A 14,318-nucleotide genomic window follows, 5' to 3' on the forward strand; every position below is an offset into this window, starting at 1 on the left:
TATTAACACTTACGAAGAATTTAAGGAAGCCTTACTTAGACGATTTTGGAGTGCTGAGGCTCAGCACCTGATAAAACTTCAATTATACTCTAGAAAGTATAACACGTCCGTCAATTCCTCGCGATATTCAGATTATCTCATATCTCAGCTTAAAAAGATGCAGTTTTTCGACCCTCCTTTACCGGAGCAAGAACTTATTCAGGTCATAACGCTGCAATTTCCACCAAATGTTCAGGAAATATTGGTGGCAGCAAATGTCCAGGACTTGGAGCAGCTCGATGATGTCCTGAGGAAACTCGATACTGCGCACACTCAGAGCGCAGCAAAAGCAGGTCGAACCAAAGAAACTACAACCAACTTTACGGAAATGAAAACTCCGGTTCAAGTAAATCCAGAACCGCGAGAAGAAAGAGAAACTCGCCGAGATATTCCGTTTCGGTATAGAAGATCTAGGAATCGTCCCTACGAAGGGAGGGCTAAGTTTCAACCTGGACCTTCATGGAGGCAGGCAGCTAATCAACCCAATGATAATAGGAACTCCCAGCGGGAAGAATTAGAGAAACGTTGGAGAGAGACTACGGAGTATATAAGGAATAAGAACAGGGAAGAGGGTTTACCTGGAGCAGCTTCTTTGGAATACCAGGCAGAGATACAGAGAAGAAATGAGAGAACGGAAATGGATTCAAGAGCTACGGGTACAAAAAAAAACTTTGTCGAAGCAATAAAGAGACTGCCTGAAAACCCGGAGGGAGGAGAAGTAGTATGTAGCGCACTCATTAACCATTGGTATTTAGAGGATGCAGATTTACTATATGAGGATTCAACACCACGACAGCCTCAGATACAACGCGGCTTACCGATCATTATCATTAAGTTAGGCAATATGATTGTCCACTCTCTAGTAGACTCGGGATCGCAAGCCTCACTAATTTCGCAGAAATTAATAGATGTGGCGCAGGAGACGACCTACATCTCCATCTTGCCGGTTGCTCAAGTTAAGGTTAAAGGCATAGTTCCTGACAAAGCTATTAAATGCAAATTCCAGGCGTTTCTTGAGTTAGAAATTGGTGGTGTTAAGTTCCAACATCTATTTTTGATTTTGACGCAAATGAAATTTGACTTAATTCTTGGATCAGACTTTCTCATTCAACATGGGGGAATCATTGATTATCCCGCTAACGTGATTAAATTTTTCCACGTCGAATCTGTAGGGCTACAGTTGGTTACTTATAATGACGTGAAGAATCCGGAATGTGAGACCCCGGTGGGCATAGTAGAAGGCAAGATGAGCGAGGCTCCGCCTGTCGAAGAAAGCGTCCACGAAGAGGGGCGACCCGAGGAAGTGGGACCCGTAGAGGACCAGATGGCGTCCATTATCGATGATGAGTTTAACGAGGACCACTACAACTTCACGCTTTTCGCCAATGTAGCTGAAAGCCCAGATTACGATGATGATAAAGTAATAAAGGCAATCCAAGAGCTTTTTAAGATGTTTCCAGATGTATTTTCTGAGAAACCTGGAGTCATTAAGGGTTTCAAGCACCACTTAGATGTTACTGACACATCACCTTATAAGAAACGGCCTTATCCGATACCCATGAAGTACTTGGAAGAAGCACGGGTCATCATTAAACAGATGGAGAATGATGGAATCATATCAAAATGCGTCACACCTTACATTAATCCTCTGGCTATAGTGAGAAGACTGTTCAAGTTTTTGAAATACTTTACTAGGAGATGAGCGAAAAGAAAATCGCCCAGCAATTTTCTTTTTCCCGAGCAGGGGGGGAGATGAAACGGTAACACCCTACGAGCATTCACGTTTCATTCTTTTATTAAGAGAAGCTCGCTAACACCCGGCCGTAAGCCTTTAAAACTTGCGCCGAGCGCACAGGCATAATGGGAACTGCGAGCAAGTTCGCGACGTTCCAGAACACCGGCCAAGGACAAGCGACGTCACGCAGAAGGTTCCTTCGTGTTCCATTGCTGCATGAACGAAATATAAGCGAGTCGCCAGCCTGGGGTAAGGCAGAATGTAAGCAGAAAGCCTGCAGTAAAGCAGAGGGAGTGCGCGGTATGCGACGGCAGTGTGCTGAAGGCAGAGAGTGGAGTGAGTCGGCAGTAAGCCGTGAGTCAGCGAGTGTGTGCAAGTAAGCCGTCGCGACATAATTCGTCTCTCGGTCCGGCTGTATATTTGAATTCATTTAAAGACTGTGTTCTCGCCAGCTTGAATTCATTTAAAGACTGTGTTCTCCCATAAACGGTGCCAGCTTTGAATTCGTTTAAAGACTGTGTTCTTGCATTAATTGTGTCAGCTTTGAATTCGTTTAAAGACTGTGTTCTCGCCAGCTTGAATTCATTTAAAGACTGTGTTCTCACATAAACTGTGCCAGCTTTGAATTCGTTTAAAGACAGTGTTCTTGCATTAATTGTGCCAGCTTTGAATTCGTTTAAAGACTGTGTTCTTGCATTAATTGTGTCAGCTTTGAATTCGTTTAAAGACTGTGTTCTCGCCAGCTTGAATTCATTTAAAGACTGTGTTCTCACATTAATTGTGCCAGCTTTGAATTCATTTAAAGACAGTGTTCTTGCATTAATTGTGCCAGCTTTGAATTCGTTTAAAGACTGTGTTCTTGCATTAATTGTGTCAGCTTTGAATTCGTTTAAAGACTGTGTTCTCGCCAGCTTGAATTCATTTAAAGACTGTGTTCTCACATAAACTGTGCCAGCTTTGAATTCGTTTAAAGACAGTGTTCTTGCATTAATTGTGCCAGCTTTGAATTCGTTTAAAGACTGTGTTCTTGCATTAATTGTGTCAGCTTTGAATTCGTTTAAAGACTGTGTTCTCGCATTAATTGTGTCAGCTTTATTTCATTTAAAGACTGTGTTCTTGCATTAACTGTGCCAGCATTGATTTCGTTCAAAGACTGTGTGAAAGCAGCGGTAGTATTTCTAGCCAGCCTCAATTTCCTTTAAAGACTATGTCTATCCGTTGAACTGTGTTGCATTATGATCTTAAGTGCCAGTGTTAATCTGAAAATCACGACGTACGGGAATTTGGACTGTCATTTATTTCAACAAATGTATTATGCTGGTGGAGTACAGTGCAGAGACTGTACTCGATAAATTTAATTTTCTTTATGAAGTGCTCGATCACCGCACCTCGGAAGGTTCTAGATTGTTTCATTTGCGTATTATTCCAAATACGAACTGTGACTCTAACTTTATCCTTGCTACTGTGGAAACTATTTCGGCGTGCTTCGCCATAGGGAAGTGTCACACCAATACCCCACGACGTCAAATGTGGAAGCTCCACATTTCCCCGTTCCTGCCCCTGGTTCAAGTCATCAACACTAATACAAACACCAACGACGGAAGACAACGCCGACGCCGACCGCAAGACGACGCAGCCGCCGCGGGACAACGTCCTCTTCACGCCCTCAGGGACAAATCTACAATTCAGCTATAAAAGGTGACATAATTATTTGCCTATTTATTGAATAAACTGAAGGATCCACTTAATCATGAATTTTTCTTTCACTACCCTTCTCTCTTACTCTCTTAGCATGGGCCGTACACGCCTTGTCGTTCATCATGCTCTCCGATAAACTGAAGTACGGGCGTTCCAGTTACAATATATATATATATATATATGGACATAAGAATGAGTAAAATATTTAACTTTTCGCTAAATGCCGTTCGGCACTGATATTCGATATTTATTCCCTTTAAGCAGGTTTCTTTTAATTTTTAGCACTCCAGATAATTACGATTGACATTTTCAATCTCCTTCACTATTTTCACAATTAAAGTGATAACATTTGCACCAATAAACTTTCCCAGAATGCTAGATCTTGCAGAAATCCATCAACCTTTGCTACTTTTTCAACTAATACCCAGAAGCTGTTGCATGCTACCTCCCTCCACTCGATAGACTTTCCTTGTTATAGGGTATGTGTAGGTTCCGGTATTTATTTAAGATTTGTCTTCGCTGCGGTCAGCGGGTAATATTATAGCTTCCCAAACGGTTGGCTTAGGTTCGGTTCCATGTACTTACAGTACATGCGGATTTGTATCCTAATGGGTACTCAACTTCAGGATTATGAATCGGAACTAACAATCGCATTCTTGGTCATCCTAAAAGTTTGTCTGTGATCAGTACATAACATTTGGGTCATAGACAGCTTTTTCTGAGTCCTTGTACAGGTAATTACGAATAGATATACCAGAACATATGACAAAATTTACTCATTGTACAAAGCAGTTGGCCACGATTACAAAGCTCCTAAATTTATCTACAACACACTATATGTGACACATTGCGCGGAAAGGGACCCGAAGTCGCCAATGGAAATTTTACAGCAGAGCTGAACAAAAGTGTCTGTAGGGTAGGAATTGCATTTCTATGGTTTTTTTTTTGCTAGTTGTTTTACGTCACACAGATAGGTCTTACGGCGACGATGGGACAGGAAAGGGCTAGGAGTGGGAAGGAAGCGGCCGTGGCCTTAATTAAGGTACAGCCCCAGCATTTGCCTGGTGTGAAAATGGGAAACCACGGAAAACCATTTTCAGGGCTGCCGACAGTGGGGTTCGAACCTACTATCTCCCGAATACTGGATACTGGCCGCACTTAAGCGACTGCAGCTATCGAGCTCGGTCATTTCTACGTTTTAACTTCCTGCGCTAGCTATGGGTTTTCTTAACAAACGAAGTTATGAAGCATTTCGAGTCTTCGCCACTCGATGTAATGAAAATGATGCATAATGATAAGAAAATTAGTGAAAGCTGCAATTGTGTTTTTCTCAAAATACAGTTTCCTAATAGCAACAGTCAATAATTAATATCTTCTTAAGTATTGCACTTAGAGGTATGAACTATTTTTTTTAATGATCAGTGTCTTATGGCATTTTAGAACTGCAAAAATCTCAAAAATAAAAAATCCGATTTTGGGTTTCCAAGGAACGGGTCACATTTACGATTTTTTCTGTTTTAAATAGGAATAGGAGAAATTAGTTTTGGTTTTATTCCTGTTCTTAATCAGCTTCCGCTGCTGTTATCCGAATTAATAAAATAAAGGTTCATATATTATCACTGCGTATATTCCAATTCTGTATTTATAACCACGTTAATATTAAGACCCTTTGATAACTTAAAATGTGCTTCCCTCTCCTTGCAGAGCTTTCTTCTCTTACTCCATACATCATTCATAATCTCTTGCTTGGTCACGCAGAGTTAGTGAATGGAGTCAGACATGTAGTCAGCAATAAAATGATCCCTTACATCTTCCTGGGGAACTAATGAGTTCATGATGAAGGGTGACTTGATAAAGATCCTTACTGCGACGAGTTTCTGGGTTGGTGTGAGAAATGCGACAGTGACACTCTTATTAGGAGTGAAGATTAAAACTCCCTCAACCTCCTTTAACGAAGTGAACTTTCCAGGTGAATGAAAAGTGATCAATTGATTATGGATTATTGCTAACTAAGTAAAAATTATATTCCATTCATATAGCTGATGTCAGCGGAAATTATCAGTGAAAAGGTAACAGCGGATGTAACAGACTCTATGGATATATGATCTTTTATGTTTTAGGTCTTAGAGTCGTAGTTCTAGATTAAGAAAGAACGGTTGTCCACGTTGTATCTATTTGTTCTTATTTCATGTCTAAACAGATTTGACGCCAAATACGTGAAATATTCACAGATGTTGCTCAAAGGTAAAGAGATATGTGAACCTAAGTTCATTCTCATTCTAAAACAGGTTTACAGCTGTAGGATGTGTAGAATATATTCAGATATACAGATGCTTAGATGGTGTATTGCTTTTCTGGATACCCACTAAGGTGGCCCTGGTTCGAAACCCAGCCAATTATACTTCACGTCATTAAGGTTCGGATCCTATTAAAACTGGAAGTACAGTGACTATGATCATGATACCGTATCAACAGTAGAATATAACTGACAGCTTGATTTTCGTTCATTTATGGTTCCAAGCTATGTTTGTTACCTACAAATATTGGTGACAACAGTTAGCATATTAAGAGGTTCCACTACAATAAATCAAGTCCTATTAAGACATTAATAGTCGAAAATGTGTAGGGGTTAATTTTAAATCATACTGCAATTTTGAAATGCCAATAATACGGACAACATTCGTTTATGTCGGTGAGCTCAAAAAATATGTTGTTACATCATTTCTCATCAAAGTTGTCTGATATGTCAGCGACATTTCTCAAATTAGATACTGATTGAATCTACATCAATGAGTGTGGAATTTTGGAATTAGGGAGCCCCATTCTTGTCGTTCAGATTAAATATTAGCTGTACGTTCGGTGAATAGTGAGCTCATCAATCTTCAGGTAATACTAAAGTTTGTTCACTACTCCGAAGTTCTCTCGTTCATCTCACTTGTTGTTCGGGTTATCAGTCCATAGACTGGTTTAATGCACCTCTCCATGCCACCCTATTCTGTTCTAATATTTCATTTTTATGGAACTAGTGCATCCTACATCTATTTTAATGTTTGTCATATGTATACCTTCGTCTACCCCTGCCATTTTTTTTTACCGCTCATTCATTTATTCATCTCACTATCTCACTTAACAGTCGCAAAGATACCGAACACAGTCTCCTGTGCAATGGAAAACAATCTCACAGGCTAGAACTATTCTCACAAAAATTTACAGCAAGGCAAAAATTTGCATTTCAATTACCCCTAAACGTATGAATTAATTACAATAGGATGCCCTGTCTCGCGCTTTATTGCGCCACTTTATTCTGTACAATAGAGTTAATTGTACTCTTCAATGCAACAAGTGGTTGAATGATATTTAAATCTCTACACCAAGGTGTGTAATCCTCTCACAGGTGAAAAAAAGGACAAAAACTCAGTATGGATGTTGACGCATAATTTGATTAAGAAGTGATGAAAAATACTGGCTTATACTAGTGAAATTATTATGTGATGCAGATTGGTTCAGTATTCAAAGATAATTTGTTATCAACTAGCGGTAACTTTCCACTTCACTGTACATTCAAATAATCTTTAAGAAACATGAACCATGACACATAGTAATATTAATAAATTGGTGAATAAGGCGGTGGTAGTGATTATCGTTTAAATAGGATGTACACTCAAACGCACAAAAATTGGCCGTCGCAAGATATGACTCTCTTTCAAAATCCTCTTGTTTGAAATACGTTGAACATATTGTGCAGCTGGTAGGATTCCAAGTATCATATCTTCGGTCACCGGCTGTCCGCAGTTTAAGAATATCTTCATGTGCAACTGGCAGATACCTTGTCGGTTGTTTACCTAGTCTTTTCTTAAATCACATCAAAGAAGTTGGAACTTTGTCAAACATCTCGCATTGGTAAATTATTCCTTTCCCTAATTTACCTTCCGTCATTCTTTCTTTCCTTTCCTACCGCTTTTCCCACACCTGTGGGGTCGCGGATGCGAACTGCGTCGGATATGAGGATTTGGCCCTGTTTTACGGCCGGATGCCCTTCCTGACGCCAACCCTGTATGGAGGGGTATAATCACTATTGTGTGTTTGTGTTGTGGTTGGTAGTGTGGTATGTTGTCTGAATACGAAGAGGAGAGTGATGGGACGGACACAAACACCTAGTCCCCAAGCCAGAATTATTAATCGGAAGCGATTAAAATCCCCGACCCGGCTGGGAATCGAACCTGGGTCTGAGCCGAAGATCAGTACACTGACCATTCAGCCAATGAGTCGGACCCTAATTTCTCTTCTGTAAACGAGTATTTTCCCCAGTGTGTCTTCTTGACTTCCAAATTTGTATTTATATATCTTTCGTATTTTTGCACTCTACTTAAGCTTATTTATCTACTAAAGTCATTCAAAGCCCTCTCCTTATTGACGGCTCGGAATTGACAGAACTTCTGCACAACAAACTTCTGACTCTATCGTCTTTAAAAATCAATAGTTATTCAATTTAATATAAATAACAGATGCATTTATTGTCCGGATCCTTGGATGAATGATTAGCGTAGGTGCCTTTGGGTCAGAGGGGTACGAGTTCGATTCGCGGCTGGGTCGGGTATTTTAGTCTTGGCTCGGGACTGGGTGTTTTTACTGCCCGCAACATCCCAGCAAATCGCACACCACACACAGCACTATCTTCTACCACAATTATGTGCAGTTTCCCTTCCGCGGCAGATGCCGCCTACTCTCGTCGGAGATTTTGCCTTACAAGGGATTTAACAGACTAGTAAAAACCACACGGAACGATTATAAAAGTATTACAAAATTTTGAGGCAGAAATTATTATGAACACGTATGCACTTCGCTTTCTCGTGACTCCCCAGGCGAGGGGATATAAGAGTACTTGTGTTACTCGGAAAGGCGCCGTTTGGATTCTCCGTCTGGATACTGAGACATTACGCAACTCCCACTGCTGGACAGGCACATGGCGCTGCGATTTACTTCAACTAAACTCAAAATGATTCATCATCATCGTCGTCGCGGTTGTCATCCCAATAAAATAATTTTACATTTTGTCTGTACATTTTGAAAATGACAAATGTTTAGGACTATACAACATTTCTATGTCATATAATGACCTTAGAGACCACCGTTTCACATTCTGTCATTCTGTACATCTATCTATCTATCTATCTATCTATCTATCTATCTATCTATCTATCTATCTATCTATCTATCTATCTATCTATCTATCTATCTATCTATCTATCTATCTATCTATCTATCTATCTATCTATCTATCTATCTATCTATCTATCTACATCAGGGCCTCTCAAACGCCCAAAATCTCACGCATGCAAATCGAGGGGCGAAAGCTCCGTGCACGGTGCACCGGTTCCACTCGGATCGGCTCTGACCAACAGTTCGTCTCTGGGCTACTCGGCTAAGCTCGGCTCAACTCGGCTCAGAATTGGAGCGCTACGAAGCAAGTGAGGAAGAGGGAGACGGGGGGAGCGAGCAGGACAGGCGTGAAGAAAGAGAGAGACAGCGCTATTGCTCCAAATCGAGGAGTGGGGGTCTGCACTCTGGGCAACCAAGTGAAGTCGTCTTTTCGAGAGGGCCTGATCTACATGTATGTGTGTTTATTCAAATATAGCGTGAAAAGAAAGGACATAATTTTTTGTAACACGGCGTACATAACTGCTATAGTAACGGAGTAGACCATACAGCTAGCGACTAGCAAATAATCTACGAAATAGTACCGGCGTCGTTCCTTAACCTGCAACATTGGGATCCAGAAGCTGACAATTTACCACTAATCATCAGACGGAGCCCGTGGAACTAACCAACAATAACATTATTCCAACTTTCTCTTATTAAATGCCATGTGATCTGTAGCCTACCTCCTGCGTCTCTCAAAGCCGTAAAAGTAATTACTGAGACGTAAAACTATTATTAAAATATTCAAGCTCTTTAGGCCTTTTCCTTGGAACTTGATTTTTGATGTGCAAGCAAATACTGTAGCAGCCATTTATACTAGTGAAGGTACATATCTCCTTACAGCACGGATGTACAAGAAAGGCTTGCAGTGGTGTCTCAACGACGTGACGAGCCCACTGCTACACTCGGGTGAAACGATTATCATTTCACGATTGAGAGAAAAGAAACCCTAACGTGTTTGAGTGACACAATCGTTCAAATTAAGTATTATGGTTTCCTTCTGGGACTTAAATTATTATTATTATTATTATTATTATTATTATTATTATTATTATTATTATTATTATTATTTATTATTATTATTATTATTATTTCAAATACTCAACCTCTTCAGGTCTTTTTAATTGTGAAATCATGATTTCCTTCTGAGAAATTCGTTTTTTTAATATTAAAGCCAAAGGCAGGCGTTTATAAAAGTGGAGGTACATATCTCCTCACTGCATCGACCAACAAAGGAGTTACGGTAGTGTCTCAACGGCGAGCAAGCCACCAGCGTCTGGAATAAAAAAGTGTTGCAATCCAACTGACGAGCCCACTGCCACACTGGGGCAAAACGTTCGTCATTTCACGATTGAAATAAAGCATATAGTGCTTGAATATTTTAACAGTCGCAATCTATGAAATTAAATTATGGTTTCCTTCTGGAACATCATTTTTATTATTATTATTATTATTATTATTATTATTATTATTATTATTATTATTATTATTATTATTATTATTATTATTATTATTATTATTATTATCTATCCTCCTCCATCTCACCTTCGCTAGATTGTATTATGGATATAATGGTGCTAAAGTAACATGGCAGCGGCAGGTACAGCAGTTAGTCATTTCCTAAAGACTACGTCTTATCTCTACAATCATTCGTCCCTTCTCTCGGCAGTCTTCTTCATTTCCTCACAGCTGACGCAGTCCATGATCTAGCGCACGCTCCTGAGACCTTGTTTACTGTTATTCCTTTTTCCTTTATTTCGCATGAATTTTTGCATTCAAAAATATTTACTGGAAAATTATTACATAGTAGGCTGTGCACAAAGAGGGATTTGCTTGGCGCTAATTAGAACAACATGCACTCAATTATAGATTTCAGCATCAGTAAATTATCCGAGTGTAATCGTGCAATGGAGACGAAATTAACTAAATCAATGTTCCACAGCACATTATCAACTTGAACTCTGAAGTCTTAGAGCTGAATGTCATGTATTACATCAGAGCCATGACGTCTGAGATTTGATGTGTTAATTTACTTCAGTGGCATGCGAGGAAATGAGGTTCGGAAGGGAACAATACCATTTAGAAGCGGACTCCTACACGGTGACGGCAAGATTTGTGGTAAATGAAGTGTAGTAGGAAGTGTGTCTGAAAATACACCCAAGTTAAATCAGAACACAAGACTGTTCTCGCTGCAATTTAAGTGTTACTTTTTACGCCTACGCAGTAGATTTTAATAGAAACCTCCATTAAAGAAAGTATACTGAATTACCACGCTATATAAATGTGATCATCTGAATGCTTTACAACACCGAAGGAAATCACTTTTCATTTAGAAGGAAACATCGCGCTTAAATACTTTCTGTAGGCATATCTTCCTAATCTCATATCTTTCTCGATATCTCTACTAAAACATTTTCGCATAGTGAGAAATACAATCAAGTAATAAAAGCATGTTTCTAAGTAACGCAGAGCAACCGAAAAATTAATTATTAAACTAGCAGTGAGTTAACTTTATATTAAATAATCCGTATGAAATGATGGGTTTTTAAAATCATCGTTAATATATTTGTCTTCACGTAACTGTAATGTTATAAAATGGTTCACTCCGTTACTACTACTATTATTAAAGTCCAGTAGAATAAAATGGCAGTCAGCTGAAGATAAACACATTCACAAGGTTGCATTTCTTGTCTGCTAATCTGGAAGACAAATATTATCATGAGTATATCTTAGAGTTGCTGGTGATCCAAACGTTTATGTAACGCAATAGTCATGTATCAAAAAGTGTGATGGAAGTGTAATCTATCAGCTGTATGCAGGCTGTGATGTAAGGTATGGACGGATGACCAGACACTGTTACCTAGCAACCGTGCAGGCTATGTCTTATTGCAGGTGGTCATCTGAAATTAGTAGCCATTGATGGATGAGGCCATGACCGAGAGACATATTTATGATAATTGGATTTTCGCAAAGGGAGAGCTACTTTCTTTTTATTTTGGGGTGCGCTATTCACGCCCTGATTACTTCCCACATTTTTGGGAACTCACTGTTGATCATATTCGTTATCTGAGAGGGTTCATTTTCATTTCACCTAGATGCAAGTGTTTCAACGTTCTCCTATGGACGACGTTTCTCATTAACAGTATGTGTCCTAAACAACCTGTGGCACTTAAAATATCAACAATGTCGTGTATTCCAAGCTCGAAGTGGGACGAGTTTCGTATCAGACCCAAACTTCTCATTGTTCACCAGTATGGTCTATGCAAGGAAAAGGAAACTTCCGATAGAGTGAACAATGTACATAAAATTCAGCTTAAAAATTGAATATACCGGGCGAGTTGGCCGTGTGGTTAGGAGTGCGTGGATGTGAGCTTGCATCCGGGAGATAGTGGGTTCGAATCCCACTGTCGGCAGCCCTGAAGATGGTTTTCCGCGGTTCCTCATTTTCACACCAGGCAAATGCTGGGGCTGTACCTTAATTAAGGCCACGGCCGCTTCCTTCCAACTCCTAGGACTTTCCTATCCCATAGTCGCCATAAGACCTATCTGTGTCGGTGCGACGTAAAGCCACTAGCAAAAAAATGAATATTGTATTTCTCACTAATCTTTAAGTCGACGAAATTGTAAATGGGTCAGTTGGTGGGGGTTGGAGAAGAATGGGCTTATTGGTAGGTGTACTGCAGGAACTTGCCTGATTCAGAAGTGCAGAGCTGATCCATGAATGATGAAACTTGGTGACACAGCCGGTGGCGCGCATGTGTCAATCTTCGCAAACTTGAACAGGATTGGTGACAAAAGAAACTCGAAAACCGTCAGTAATCCACATGAGTTTCCCTACGCTAGTCTGCCCGCAGTATTAATACAATATTTTGGTACTTATTCGTGCTCTTTAGCATAATAGTACTTACGGATTTGAGACTTGGAATGCATACGGAAGACATCTGAAGAGTGAGGAAAGACACCACCAGCGCTGAAGAAGGACCATCCGTTGAACATTAATGGCGTGGAAGAGGCCAGTACCACGAATCAAAGGGAATCAAACGAACTAAGTGAGTTGGCTACGCACTTGAAGGCGTGCGGCTGTAAGCTTCCAGTCGGGAGATAGTGGGTTTGAAATCCACTCTCAGCAGCCCTGAATATGGTTTTCTGTGGTTTACCATTTGTACACAAGGCTGGGGATGTACTTTAATTAAATCCAGGGTCGCTTCCTTTCCATTCAACTTACATGGGTCGGCTACGTCGTCGTCATCATCATCATCATCATCATCATCATCATTCAACACCGAACTGTTTTCGCCAAAGTGGCAGATTATCTATCAGTTGTTTACCTAGTACTCTCTTGAATGATTTCAAAGAATTTGTACATATATCGAACATCTCCCTTAGTAAATTATTCCAATCCCTAATTTATTTTCCTATAAACGAATATTTGCCCCAGTTTGTCGCCTTGAATTTCAATTTAATCTTCATGATATGAACTTTCCTACTTTTAAAAGCTCCATTCAAGCTTATTAGTCTACTAATGTCATTCCAGGCTATCTCTCCGCTGACAATTCGGAACACTCCTAAGTCTTCCCACCCCAAGGTTTGCAACATTTTAGTAGCACTACTCTTTAAAACACCCAAAACAAAGAGTGATGTTTCCTTTCGATCTCTTTTAGTTCTGGAATCAATTAATCCTGGTGAGATGCAACCATACGCTCCTCCAACAAGCTTAACACATGCCTTCCAAAGCGAGTGATTCTCTATTGAAGGAGAGACCGAAGGAACGATGAAAGGACGTTCATCATTGGCATCTGGGAGGACGTATCACTTGAGCCTCCGAAGTGATGACGAATTGTCCACGAGACTCTACAACATTCCGAACACCAGCGATGAAGGCAAGGTAGTCAAGAGTACGTACCTTGCGATGAAGGGAAGAGTCCGTGAATAGTGATCGTTTAAAACGAACGAGGAAGTCAGAGAAGAAGTAACTCCAGACTAGATGTGATAGCCTATGCCGAAATTGCGGATCTATGGTTTCTTCAAACCATCTGCGCATCCATAATCGGCAACACTGACGCACTCGGAAGACAATAGTTATATTCCCCAGTGAGTAAATGCCCGTGGTGGTGATCATGTATGAGATTTTTGGTGAGTTATACCGTACAATAATTTTTAAAACAGTGTTTTTACTTCACTAGATGAATATTTTTATAATATATTTATAGGTGTGTAAGTAACTCCCAGGAAGAAAGATTGTAATTTACCGAAGTAACAAAGCATACCAGTTTAAAATCAGATGAATGGGCATTAATACTTTCCGTGTACAAATGCTTAAGAGGTAAGCCTATTAGGGAGGGAAGGAGGGATAATATTCGTAATGGAGGCAGCACGACGCATGCCGAGGCGATATGTATTGACCGTGTTGGGAATAAAGAGAAATACAAATAGGCCTATAGGTAGGAATTCGCAACGCTGAGTAAGAAGATTAAACTGAGATATACATAAATCCTATATAACTCAGAGTGACATAAATGTCACGCAAATTATTAGAAGATAAATATTTCAAGCTATTAACTTGTTACTTATTATCAGCTGTAACATATCTGTCACGGAATAATAAGCAGCTTCAGATGGAAATTATTTGAAATTACGCCACTCTTAA

The sequence above is a fragment of the Anabrus simplex genome, chromosome 3 (assembly GCF_040414725.1).
Source record: "Anabrus simplex isolate iqAnaSimp1 chromosome 3, ASM4041472v1, whole genome shotgun sequence".
In the NCBI taxonomy this organism is placed as follows: domain Eukaryota; kingdom Metazoa; phylum Arthropoda; class Insecta; order Orthoptera; family Tettigoniidae; genus Anabrus; species Anabrus simplex.